Genomic DNA, 12,012 nt, shown 5'->3' with positions numbered 1-12,012 from the left:
GCGATGCGGTTGAACCGGGCGTGGCTCGACAATGCATTTCTTTCAGAGGCCTTGGGATCTTTAATGCTAAGAGTTAGGAAGCAGACTGACTCCCTACACAAGAGATGCGTTAAACAACCTTGTCACACTGAAGCTCATGTCTGGACGAAGAAGTGGGAAGAATAGCCGATGCTGTTGCAATAGAATAGCTGATGCTGTTGCAATAGAATAGCCGATGCTCTTGCAAATGAATAGCCGATGCTGTTACAATTCCCTTTTTTGATCGGGTTTAGTCTCTAAACAGACAGGAGTAAGAAATGCATACAGTCATTATTGGCTTCAAGCCTCCCGAACACGCTATGGTTAAATCGCAATAAATGCACAAACCGGTCGTATGTAGTAGATGTTTTTCTGTAAAAATTTGCACGCTCCGATATTTTAGATATTTTTACCAAACTTGCATAAAAAGGTTTAGAAATGCAGAATTATTTATTTTGCATCGTGAGAGGGTACCCATGCGAAACCGTGTACAAATAAAAGTTATGAAAGTAAAAACTAATATCATGGTATTTTATTGAACTTCGTTTCCAAATAAAATAATTGTATGAAAGTTGAAATGGTCGCGCGTGGAGTGCGCGTATGAAGTTCCCTTCCTATATTTGAAAATTGGTCCACGATTCTCATAGTGTTATTGTTAGTTCGTTACCTATTAGCTTACCGTAGATTTATAGCTTACACTTGAGTTAAAGCGTTACCCCAGCTTTACTGTGCATTGGCCGGTTTTGTGTTTCAAAGCAGTAGGGTTCCGGAATCGATGGCGAGAATAAATTCTAGATTCTTTAATTCCCAATAAATATCGATTCTGCGAATCGATATTTTGGAAAAAAGCTGCCATTATTTACAATATTATTTGATTTTAATTATTACAAGTCAGATTAACAGATGAATAATGATGTTAATGTAAATTTAAATGAATAATAAATTGAATTTAATATTTATGGTCAATAATTTGGCGATCAAAAAATAAATAATAATGCATTTTAAAGTTTTAATATTAGTTTTTATTTTTACAGATTATTAAAACAAACATAACTGGGATTATAGTTTGCCATAGTGATCGTCGAACTTTTTGCTCAGTTTTCAGGTATGATCAGGCCTGACCCGAGTTAATTGTTTCCACTACTTTGCGGTCTATTCAGGATTGTTTCACATTATTAACCTTTATAATTAAATCGTGTGTGCATCATTTTCAAAGCTTGTTTAATTTTAAGTTATGGGATCTATAGTTAATGAATCACCTTGTTTTCTTCATCGCAGAATGAATGCAATTTATTATTCCAACAGAAACAACAGGAAAATTCAACCTTTAGATGTATTTGAGTTTAGAGTTTTGAAAAATTATGTGCGTCACTTTTCCGATTCTGTTATTTAGATGAATTACGGTATCAATTTACATATGAGGAATAATATTATAAAACTTCGGTCTTTGGTGCAAAGTCAGTTGACTTTGCCAAGATATACTCATCTTTTTAAATATTCATGCTGTATAAGCGGATATATTGCAGTAAAACCAGATATATTCGCCAATCCGGTGGACTTTAGCTTCGCTAATTCTTGTAAGACTCATTGTAACATACTAGGTTGTACGAATATCACTTTAATTCGATGTTCGTGGTGGAATTTCTGATGATTTTTTTTATAGGGTATATTAATTATTTACACAATTTCAATGTAAAAATTAAAAGTTCGACCTTTTTCTAGGAGTCAATTGGTTTACCGTGTCAACTCAGAATTTCTGTTTGATAACTCATTTCTATGATGCTTGGTGGATTTAGAAGACAGCCATACATAAAAAAATCTTTTTCCGGGTCTAGAGGTGTGACCATGTTTGCTAGGTCCATGTTTCCTGAATCCGAATCAGAGGTCTAAATACCCCCAGCACCTCATATTTTAAGCTAGATAACACTTCAACGTTTTGACTTTAGCCGTATATTAAACATAAATCAGTGCAACCCATAAACCCTGACTTTCTCGGATTTTTTGGACCTCGGATTTGCATTCAACGACTCAAAAACATATAATTAACATGGTCTGCCCCCCGGACTCGAAAAACAAATGTGATGAAATTTTTTGAGGTTATGTCAGAACCCTAACATGCTGGGGACTTTTGGACCTCGGATTCGGTTTGAGTAACACCAAAAACATGGTCTTACCTCTAGACCCGGAAAAATATTTTTTTTGTGTGGCTGTGTTATTTAAACAATTTCCATTCAAAATTAGGAGCTTGCCTTTTTTTACTAGTCAATTTGTTTACGGAATCAACTAAGAATTTCTATCCGATGACTTGTTTATGTGTTTATTTGTAAATTTACCAGAATTATTTATTAGTTAAACAATTTTCATTGAAAAATTAAGAGTGTTTTTTTTTGCGATTAGGCGCCATTTTCAAAATAATTAACTAATTCTGTAAGAATATCTTTCCGATGATTTTTTTTCTATAATGCTTTGGAATTTTACAATGATTATTCATTATTGAAACAGTATTCATTAACATATTTAGAGCTTGGATATTTTTCAACGAAGGGGCCAATTTTCATGGATGGAACCAAGAATATCTTTTCGAAGGCTTTTTTTTGTGTTACTTTGTAAATTCCCGGATATTTTAAATTATTTAAACACATTTTATAAGTAAATTAAATTTTAGCTATTTTTATACTTATAGGCTCAATTTTTTTACGGAGACTTTAGGGGGCCTTTGGGTGGTATGTTTTCAAAATTTGGCGTTTATTCAAGATTTAAGATAAAAAGCCTAAAAATTGCCACTTGTTCATTCAACATGTAATTTGGAAATCACTTTGCACTAAAAGCTAATGGTTGTCCTGATTTCTCTAACTTTTATTGCTTTAATTGTCTTATGGCTTGGTTGCTGCGGTATAAATAAGATTGACTAACAATGCGAAGCTACTTCGCCCTCAAGGTCAATTAGTGGAGACCAACCCCCATTAAGCACTGGTACTGAGGGGCTCTTTACTCTCAAAGCTTTAGTTTTTAGAAACAGAAAACGGGACAAATAACAAGAAATAAAGAAGCTTAACAAAAGACGCTACGTTTGCAGTCAAATCGTAATCTACATTAACATTACATAATGGGACGATGGTCGTGAGGGCAAAAGCGTAGGCTTTGGACCTACTGCGTTAGCTTGCGGGTTCGATTCTCGCCTCGCACTCTGGAAGAGCCTCGGCGGCCCATTCGGTGAACACTAGCTCTTAGTGGTTCGGAACCCACCTTAAACTGTAGGCCCACCTCCCACCACTAAGTAAGTGCGTGGGGGTGGATATAGAAATAGGGAGGAAGGTGCAAGAAAAATGTAAACCCTCAGGGGACACTTCAGAAGCTTCTATTCCATTTACATTACATCACAAAGAACAAGCAAATTTATTGATAAATCCATGAAACTGCCGCGAGGAAACATGATTACGTATATTTAAAAGGCGAATGCGAGCAAATCTTCATAGAATAAACCAGTTTAGCACAAATTAAGCATAGGTAAGGTACGAAAGTACGGGTGAGGAGGAACGAGCTATATCATCCCTCGCCCCCTCACGCATAAATACAGAAAGAAAAAATCTAACTTGACCTGGTCGAAAACAAAACAGTCGTAAGAGACATGTAGAAGCATTAGGGCTAGTCAAATGCATTTAAAGTAAAAATAAATTTTGAAGCAACAAAAACCAGTGATCCCAGATTTGAAACGAGATGTGGTCCAATACTATGACAGGGCTATGTCCGTGAGAATATAGTAGGAGACAGTAAAAATGACTAGGTTGCGCGCGCAACCCATTTCTCCTCTTCTGAATTTGAAAACTCGAAGGTGCACGATTGCCGATCGGAACACTTCGGCGGATCTATTTATATCTCTATCCGCTTTGAAATAAAATCAAGAGATTAGGATTTAAATATTTCCAAACTTCGATGCTGAGGATTTTCATGATTTAAATACTTCGCGCGCCTCTTTATTTGCGCATATTTTGAGGTTACGTTATTTCAAGCATAAAATATAAATGATATAAATATTAATACTATTATTTATATATATATATGTACATATATTATGAATGATAATATTATAATTATGTTATATTATAATAGTCTTATTTATATCTTGATGCGCATTTGAAATAAATTAAAGAAATTTGCAATTTTAATGGTTTTTGAATATTTTGCACAATTTAAAAATAAAAATATATATGCAATATCAGAATATTCATACCGTAATTAATATGTTATAGTATATTATATTGTGTATATTATTGTACATAATGAAAATAAATTATATAATTAAGTATGTCATAGTATAATTATATTTAGAATAGAATAGAATTTATTGACTTCATTGTATACTTTTACAAGTTTTTACTATATTCTTTTGCTCTCTTAAAGTTTTAAATAAAACGAAGCTACATATTTTCTCTCCTAGAATTTTTATCTGAACAGACAATAATGAAATCATTAAATCATTACATCACAGAAAAAACTACGAATAAAATTTGTGGCAGAAAATTTTTTAGAGCGATAAAGTTTTGTTTAGCCAACTTCGCGTCTTTCGAAAAACATGTGTTTGTCATTAAAAAATAAAAGAAAGTTTAACCGATATTTGTGTAAAGTTTATCCTGTGAAGTTAATTTTTTTTGCAGAGAATCTTTGGTTGGAAATCGATGTACAGTTTATCTTCTCTTTTTTCTGTAATATTTCTGTGTCTATATTACCGTTCCTCTTGTCCTTAAGCAATATTTCTCATCTATATGTAAATGATTGTGCTGGGGTTTTTCAGCGTTTGATTTATCTATTAAACCAAAAAAGTTTAAACAGCCTCCGGACATAGTTATTATTGAATATTTAATAAAAATAGAAAGGTAACGGATTTTGAGAGGAAAACACGATTGATATATTTGAGAATAAGAATATAATTAATCAAAGCGATACAGAGAACGCAAGCAAACTGAGCGATCAACTTGAGTTTGACTCATTCGTATGAAGTCCCAGGCTGGCCGTTGCCTGGCAAGAGTAGAGGGGAGAAGTTCAGAATGTCGACGGTGTAACATACCACGAGCGAAAGAGATGAAAAGCATATAAGCCTAATACTCCCATTCTTTGAATAATTTCGCTGCACTTAAAAGTCCAATAGATTCGCGCAGGATTTTGAATCTGTTCTTAGATATAGGTTTAGTTGGGAAATCAGCAAGCTGTGATTCTGTCTCAACATATGATATTTTTATTTCTCGATTTTCATATTTCTTTGTTATGAAATGAAATCGGATGTCGATTTGTTTGGTCCTTTTGTGAATTTCCGGATTTTGCACAAATCTAATCGCGCTTTGATTATCAATGCGTAACATAGTAGGGTTATCACATCCACATCCGTTATCAATTAATAATTTCTGTAACCAAATCGCTTCATTGGTTGCAACACTAGCAGTTACATACTCAGCTTCTGTTGTACTTTAGGTAACCATACTCTGTCGGTGAGATGACCATGTAACTGGTCTGTTGGACAATATGAAAAAATACCCTGTCGTTGATCTCCGGGTCTCAACATCTCCGGCAAAATCAGAATTTGAGTAGCCTACGAATTCTTGAAAGCTCCCACTGCTAGAATAAAGTATGCCGAAGTTAGTCGCGTCTCTTAAATATCGAAAGATACGCTTGACCACTTACCAATGACTTTCGCCATAATAGTGTAAGTATCTACTTACAGAGTTGGCCGCAAACGCGATATCGGGATGACTGATCATAGCCAAAGACATCAGTGACTCTACTGCTTCCCTATATGGAATTTCTGGATTTAAAGTGTTAGATTTATTTCCCTGTTGTAAATTAACATGCAGATCAGCAGGGGCACTGCTTTATTTCGCTTCTGTCAGGTTAAGACGAGACAGGATTCTTTCTGTATAAGCCTCTTGATAAATGAATACGCTATTTTTATCTCGCATTCTGCGTATCTGAATTCCTAAAAAAATGTTTGAACTACCAAGTGCAATTTTAAAAGAGCTTTGGGGAGCTTCTATAACAGTATCGAGAGCTTTTTCGGATTTTGCCAAGATTGTACCGTCGTCTACATATAAGCCGAGATACACTTCCACACCACAAACAGACCCACGATACACACACTTATCAGCGTTGGACACTTTGAAGCTGAACTGCTTCAGAAACGCATTGAATTTCTGAATCCGGCGGCGCGAAGGCTGTTTCAGACCGTAAATGGCCTTCAAAAGCTTACAGGCCATAAGTACGCGCACTGAATCATACCTGATAACGGGCGAGAAGGTTTCGTTGTAATATACACCGCCCTTGTGTGAAAAACCTTTCGCGCACAATCGAACTTAAAACCTTTCGATGTTACCTGATGAATCACGTTTGACCTTAAAGGTCATATGTTCATGAAATTCGGTTTGCTTCGTATCCATTAGGTCGCTGAATCTGAGATCCATTACGAAGTTGATAAGGTAGATTCTGAAACTGATGATTTTTATCATTGTCTGCTTTATCTTTCACGTTGAGAGGCACACCTGCTAGATTCTGATGTGTGCTCCCTTCCGGGATTAGCACCAAATTTTGTCCTTCAACTGGATTAACGTTTGCTGGTATTTCTAGCTCTAACGTCCCAGAATAAATTTGTTCTGATAAATAGAGCACCCTCTCGTTGAATATTACATCCCTGCTGACAATAACAGGACGTGTCTTTGTGTTAAATAAACGGTAATTACATGATTCTCCTTCGTATCCGAATAAAAATAATTTTTCAGCCTTTTTGTCTAGCTTCTTTTGGAGATTTTTTAAAATGTGAGCATGTGTTTCACAACCAAAGGTTCTAACGTGGGATAGGTCAGGTTTCTTTCCCATCCAGACTTCATACGGAGTTGAGTCATGTGTCTGTGTCGTTGGAGTTCGATTCAAAATGTAAATTGCTGTGTTCATAGCCTCAGCCCAGAGAAAGAGTGGCAAATATCTTTCATGCAAGATCAAACGTGCACTTTCAACTACGGTTCTATTGTTCAAATTTGTTCTCTATCATACGTTCATATTCTTTGAATCGTTCAACGACGTCAGACTTGTGACGCATGAAGTACACACAACGAAATCCTGATCCATGGTCCTTGAACGTCACGAAATATCTGGCTCCACCCACAGATTCCGTGGACATTGATCCACAGACGTCACTATAAATGAACTCACCTGGCGGTGATTTAATCCTAGGTTCAAGATTCTTCTTGAATGGAAGGCGGGGAGCTTTTCTTAGCTGGTCGCGGAGGCTAGATTAGCCTGGAAGTGGGAATCCGATCGAAGCAACATTCTGTATATTTTGTTTTCTTGCTTTAATCCTTGAACAATTAGCTGACTATTGCGATAAAATTCAATTGATTCTCCAGATAAAAGGACACCGAGTCTTCTGTCAGTACTGACACCGATTGAATATAGATTTATTTTGAAGCTAGACACAAACAACACATTTACTAAATTAACATCAATCAACTTTCCGTTTGCTAATCTTTTCGCAGATATAGTACCACATCCCATGACTCTGTGTGTTCCGTCATCCCCTAGAGCAATTTTCTCTCCTTAACTTTTCTGAGAATCGGAGAACCACTCACGTCTGAAAGTAATGTGCCTTGGTGCACCACTGTCAGCGAACCACACATCCTTCATATCAAATTTCACGAGAGACAATTTGTCCTCCTTTGTAATTGTCGAAAAAACACAAGCACCCACATCACTTGATACTGGTTTCTGATTTTCTTCTGTGCAGGCAATAAGAGCACTGACGTTACGGTCACCACAATTCGCATTTTTCCTGTTTCGACGATCTCTTGTCATGTGCCCGTTGTTATGGCAATAAAAGCACTCAAAGTCTTTGATTGGATTGTTTGGTTTGTTTGAATAATCGCTTTCTGATTTCGCGGCACTTATCGCAGGTTTCTTAATTTTTAGGGTCATTGCAGCAAGGGCATTTGTCATCTCATCAGTGGTTCCAAGTCGAGTGTCTTCCTTCAGGAGTCGCTGATGTAAGTTGTTCAGATTCTGCTGAGTTGAATCAACACTGCCCCATGCTGTAATCAATGAGTTGTATTTAGAGGACAGGCTACCAAGTATTTTTGCCCTTATGGCGACATCTTACACCACTTCCCCAACATCTTTTAGCTGACGTACCATATCCTCAACTGTTGCAACATGTTGCGAGATAGAGGCTGTTGATTCCAACCTGTATTCATGAAATTGCTGTGTCAAGATAAGATTGTTTGAAGCTGTTTTCTGGTCATTAATTGCACTCATTTTTGTCCACATCTCAGCGGCAGTGTCACATGTGATGAAGTATTCCAGATGCGAATACTCTAGAGTTGCTGAAAGAATGTATGTGACTTTTGCATTGTCTTTGGACCATTCAGCCCATCCAGGGTCAGTGGGACGTGCTTTGGCTCTAGAGCTGTTCACTATATCTTTGACACTGTTTATTTGTTTTTTAAAGAACGGATCCGAAATTTTTACGTTACACTTATTTACTTCAAGGAACTGTATGTATTAACGATAAACCGATGGACAGCGAACCAGAGACGCGACACTCTTTACTATCTTTAGTATCTTTATTATCTTTACTATCTTATTCAGAATATTTTGCACGTGGTCAAGGTGAGCTGGGCCCATAACCTGTTCAAAATTTGATAAAAATATGAAGGTAACGGATTCTGAGAGGAAAACACGATTGATATATTTGAGAATTAGAATATAATTAATCAAAGCGATACAGAGAACGCAAGCAAACTGAGCGATCAGATTGAGCTTGGACTCATTTGCATGAATGCCCAGGCTGGACGTTGCTAGGCAAGAGTACAGGGGAGAAGTTCAGAATGTCGACGAAGTAATACACAACGAGCGAAAGATATCAAAAGCATATAAACCTAATAGTTATGAGTATTTGAACTTTTAAAACTCTTAACGCAACTTATAAAAAAATTTTGATTTTTCCTTTAACGTGCTGCAGTTTCTGAACTGATTTTCATTCTCAAAAAGGTCAGCGTTTTTTTTCTTCTTATTTTTTTTGTAAGTTGATATTATTATAATGAATATAAAACATGAGAGTTTATCTTGTGCCCGGATTCAGGGGGTATCGAAACGTGGAGATTTTAAGAAATCTGCGAGGCAGTTTTAGCATAAAAACAATTCCTTCCCGTTATGATGAGAATGTAAAAGTGAATTTAAAAAATAATTCGGAATAATAATAAAAATACTAAAAATGGTTTCGCATCGAACAAATTAATCTTTAAACGATCAGATGCAAAAAACAGAAAAAGAATCTATTCTTATTAGACATGATGTAAAGGGGGATGATCAAGAGGATGCATCTGTATCAATCTCTTCAATTATTATGTGCTCGGAAAAACTAGACTCCGATGATGGAGGTAATATTATAATTAATTTTTATTACATAAGATTGTTTTATCTGGAATTTTAAATGAAGTTATTGTATAAATTATGTTTAAATATACATTTTGTGACATAATGATTTGTATATAAATTTTTGATGAACAGGTCGCATCAATTCAAAACATCTCGGAATTGAAAAAGAGATTCTGAAAATGGACGTTTCAAATTAAGCTGAATGGCCATCATCGTTGAATCCGGAATTCACTGACAACATCGTGAGAAATTTACCTCCTTAAAAATTTGACAGATTAGTTTTTTTTTAATTTAAAAAGACAATTTGGGTCTCGATCTCGCTCTGCTAATAGCTCATTATTTTACAAAAAATTACCAAACGGAGAGACTGCGCCTCGGAAATAGCTATTATAGTTAAAATCATTAAGATCTGTAATATGCAAAATTTGTAAATCATTGGGAAAAATGAACCACCTTTAACACGCGGATGTGAAGATTGGAAGAATGCCATGAAATGTTTTATATCACGCAAACAGAGTAATGAACATCGCTTAAATTTGAAAACCTGGCTTTTTATATCCAGCTTGCTGGGTGGAGTATATACTGCTTTGGAGAAAAGCTACGAAAAAGTGCATCAGTATTGGAAACAAATCCTTCAGCGAATAGTTAGCGTAATTAAATTTCTGGGCACTCGTGGCTTAGCCTTCAGAGAAAATAATGGAACTTTCGGTTCAGTGCACAACGGAAATTATTTAGGCTTATTAAAATTCGTCGCGGTATTCGATCAACTTTTTAAAGATCATACTAAGAACTGCGGCAACAAAGGCACCGGAAATATATTGTATATTTCTAAGAGAATTGGCAACAAATTCATTGAAATAATGAATGATCGTGTTCTAAATAAAATAGTATCAGAGGTACAGTCGACAAATATTATTTAATAGGTGTACATGTTTTCGAGTGCTTCTCCTGGCAGAAGGCTGAACATGAAAGAACAAGTGAAGAAAAATGAATTTACAGTGCTTCCAAAACGTGCGTTGTATCATCGGTGGTCAAATAGGGCAAATGACTCTCGCGCACTTGCAGATTCGTATCATTATTTTGTAGAAACTCTGCTAGAAATAGCAAAGGATCCACACGAAAAGTCTTATGTGAGAGCTGAAGCTGACGGGCCTTTTTAGCAGTTTTGTGTCTCGAAAACGGCATTCTGGCTGTCTTCTGGAATGACGTATTAGACCGTTTTGATCTAATAAATTTTATCATGCAAGGAACAGGTATTGAGTTAGGTGCCGCCGTAGAGCTGTACAAAAGTGGAGGAATATATATTGCGATTCTACATAACCTTTTCGATTACTACAAAGAAGCAAAAAGATTAACGTAATGCAACGATTATCAGGATAAGAGCAGAAGGTGAAAAAGAACAAATTATTCTCTTCTGAAGCTGATAATTTTACAGAATTAAATTCTCGTGCTAATCCAAAAATAATTGCATTCTTTCCTATCATCGATATTATCTGTGTTGAATTGTCGGAAAGAAGTGCTTCTTACGAAGTGATTCATCAACGATTCAGCTTCATCAGAGAGATGAAATTATGATCAAATTAACTCATGACATAAAAATCGAAAGGGTTATCTCAAATTTACATTCAAGATTAAGAAAGACAATTAGATCAAGCATTTGTATTTATTTTAAGACGTTCCTGAATACGACATGTCTGAAGGAAAACGAATGCTCAGTGGTCAGATTTCTGCAAATTATTACCGAAGAGCACCTTTTAACTTTATATCTAAATCTTGAAATCGTACTTAGAATGTATCTGAGTTTATTATTGACGAATGCTAGCGGAGAGCGATCGTTCTCTGTTTTAAAGCAAATAGAAAATTATAGAAGAAACTCAATCGGAAACGAACTTCTTTCTGCTTAAGCATTCTTTGTGGCGGATGCAGTCTTTTTATTAAGACCAATTTCGAAGTACTCATAAGTGTATTTGCGCAATTAAAATCAGGAAGGCGGTACTGAAACTTCGCAATATATCACAGGTTAATTATTTTATAAATTCGAACTCTGAAACATACATGTAGTGCAATATATAAGGGAAGTATATTAAAACTCTGTATTATAAATGATGTCCCTTTTGTATTTTAACAACTTTTTGAAATTACTTTGTTTCTATTAGGGAAAAATTTAATTTTTTTAAATTAGTTATTGAAAACAAATGTTTACGTGTTGAAACATAGTTATTTAATCAAACGTATAAAATAAAATTCACTATTGGTAAAATAGTTAAACTTGTTTATTACTTATTTAAAAACAATAGCATACCAGAGGTTGCTTACAAAAATTTTATTTAGTGGCGGGGGGGGGGGAGAGCATTGCCTAGGAGCCCAAAATTTGTTAATCCGGTACTGATAATCACGTTATATTTAAAATAATTATTAATTATTTAAACAACTTTCATGAAAAATGCATGATTTGGCTATTTATTTATTCTTTCATGACCAAATTTAGAGTTTGGTCATTTTTCGAAACATAAACTCTATGTGTTTACGGAATAAACAAAATGATAATAATATAATAATAAAGATAATCAAATCTAATAAGAA

Source organism: Belonocnema kinseyi, chromosome 6 (genome assembly GCF_010883055.1).
Source record: "Belonocnema kinseyi isolate 2016_QV_RU_SX_M_011 chromosome 6, B_treatae_v1, whole genome shotgun sequence".
Classification (NCBI taxonomy): domain Eukaryota; kingdom Metazoa; phylum Arthropoda; class Insecta; order Hymenoptera; family Cynipidae; genus Belonocnema; species Belonocnema kinseyi.
The sequence above is the reverse complement of the archived record's forward strand: the minus strand, read 5'-3'. Positions refer to the sequence as shown.